Source organism: Charadrius vociferus, unplaced genomic scaffold (assembly GCF_000708025.1).
Source record: "Charadrius vociferus isolate BGI_N301 unplaced genomic scaffold, ASM70802v2 scaffold3, whole genome shotgun sequence".
Taxonomy (NCBI): domain Eukaryota; kingdom Metazoa; phylum Chordata; class Aves; order Charadriiformes; family Charadriidae; genus Charadrius; species Charadrius vociferus.
The window spans coordinates 1,133,823-1,135,868 of NW_009647748.1; the positions used below are offsets into that span (position 1 = coordinate 1,133,823).

Sequence of the window (2,046 nt, forward strand, 5' to 3'; positions counted from 1 at the left end):
ATTCCTGCTTTCCTCTTTTGGCTCCTGTCTCTATTTGCTTGGCCTGTCATCATTCCTCCTGCAGCTCGCTGTCACTTGATGAGATTGGTCTGAGGGCCCTGGAGCCCATTAACTAATTGCTTACTGTCGTCTGGCGCTCCCACCCATCCTGCCCAGCTATTGCTCAGCACTTAACCTGCCACCCCGGCGGTCACCCCCCCCGCGAAGGTGGCAGCTCAGGGGCAAGCAAGAGACACAAGGAAAAGATGAGGTTGCAAGGACATTGGGTGGGGGTTTATCGCAGGGGTTAACAGCCCTTGGGGATGTTCTGGGTTGTGGGGGGCTGCCTGTGCACGAGTCTTGGAGCCCTGCAGGAGAGGGCGGTGAGCTGCCTTGCAAAGGGAGTCGCTTATTGAACCCGCTGGTAGCTGAGGCACTGTCACCAGTGGTGGACTGAAGGGCAGCTGCAGTCTTGCACCCAGTCTCCTCACCTTTATTTTGTCTTGTAGACTGAGCCAGAAATCAGGCAGGGTGGGGGTTGTGGCCAGAACAAGGAGCACATTCAGATGTGGTGACCTTTGGGTGCTGAGCTTCAGCCCCAGAGCGGTGCAGTTCTGCCGTGTTTGAAGCTGTAGCCCCTGGCCGTCCAGCCAAGCAGCCATCAGTGCCACGTCCCTCGTTGTCTCCCTGGTTTGGGTCCACCAGACAAGAGGAGCGGAGGCACCAGCCCGAAGTCCAGTCCCCAGCATGTGCTTGTGTTGTGGGGTCCATCCTCAGATATATCCTGCGGTGTCCAGCGGGACTGCTGAGCAGCTCCCGGGTGCAAAACTGCGCCCGCTGCAAAATTGCCATGTGTTTGTGAGTGTTTGGCCATCGCCAAATGGGTGATGCGCCACTGAATCTGGCAGTGGGTCGTGCTTCCTCCCACTGCCTGCTCCTCTCCGGGGAGGAGAGGTGAGCTTGCAGCACGCAGAAGGACTTAGCAGGTGACTTTTGTCCACTTGCCTCCAGCAGCAAAATGCTACAGCATCTCAAGGACATCTCCGTTGTGCTTCCTATCCCAGCCTGAATGCCAGAGGGGTATTTATTAGCTACAATTCAAAATGCTAATTAATAAAAGTCCTTGACTCTCTCCTCTGGAGAGATTGGTGGGAGCCCTTTCCCGAGCCCCGAGTGCTGGCAAGCCGCCAGCGTACCAATAACGAGATGAGGGCTGTGATAGACGGCTGGGCTGGATCAGCCGTGATGGCGTGTCTGGGGTTTGGCCGGATGTCATCATTCATCCAGCAGATAAATACTTTTCTCCGGGAATTTGAAAGGGAGCCAGGCCATGAACAGAGTGGAAAAAAAAAAAAAAAAGAAAAAAAAAAAAAAAAAACAAGAAAAGGAAAAAAAAAGTCAGCTTTTTCTGCTGGGTGGCTGAAAGGCGGGAATGTGGGAGGGGAAAAAGGACTGGTAACGTGCTCAGTGCCGAGCCAAGCAGCCACTCTCGCGGCACCATGGCTGTTCCCCGTTCCTCGCCTCGGCTTCCCTGGCTGAGACCTGGGGTCACAGCACGCCCCCGGGAGTGGTGGCTGGTGGCAGTGAAGGGGACATGCCTTTGGGTGCTGTTGGATGCACCCTCTGCTTGATTTTTTCTGGGGCAGGGGTAGAGGATCCACCTAACTCGCATCACCCCAAAATGTGGAAACAATTTCAGGAGCCACAGAGTTCACTGCAGTGTGTGGAGCTCCGAGTTTAACTGTAAAGGGTGAATTTAGTCATTGGATCTGGCAGTGTTTGGGAATGGAAAGAGGAGGTTGGATAGCCCGTGCATCTATCTCCGGACCCCTGTGGTGTCTGCTCTCCCCGACCCTGGAGCTCTTCCTGGGCTGAGCCAGGGCTTTCCATCTGCTTCCCCGCAGCGCCGCTCCCTTCAGTGTGCTGTTGGGAACACCAACAAAAACAGGTCACTGCAGCTGAGTTCCTCAGCCCTTCTTAATCTCTCGCCTGCTCTACAAGCCCCAGCCCTGCCACTGGCATGCGTAAAGGGAAATCAAGTGGACGAGGGCTGAGGGGAGAGGGAAA

The 2,046-nt window shown here is 55.3% G+C and overlaps 1 protein-coding gene across 1 annotated transcript in view; it reads left to right on the forward strand.

Moving 5' to 3' along the window:
• The window catches only part of SH3PXD2B (SH3 and PX domains 2B), a 63,795-nt gene that overhangs the window by 38,071 nt on the left and 23,678 nt on the right, over window positions 1-2,046 (forward strand). The window lies entirely within an intron of this gene.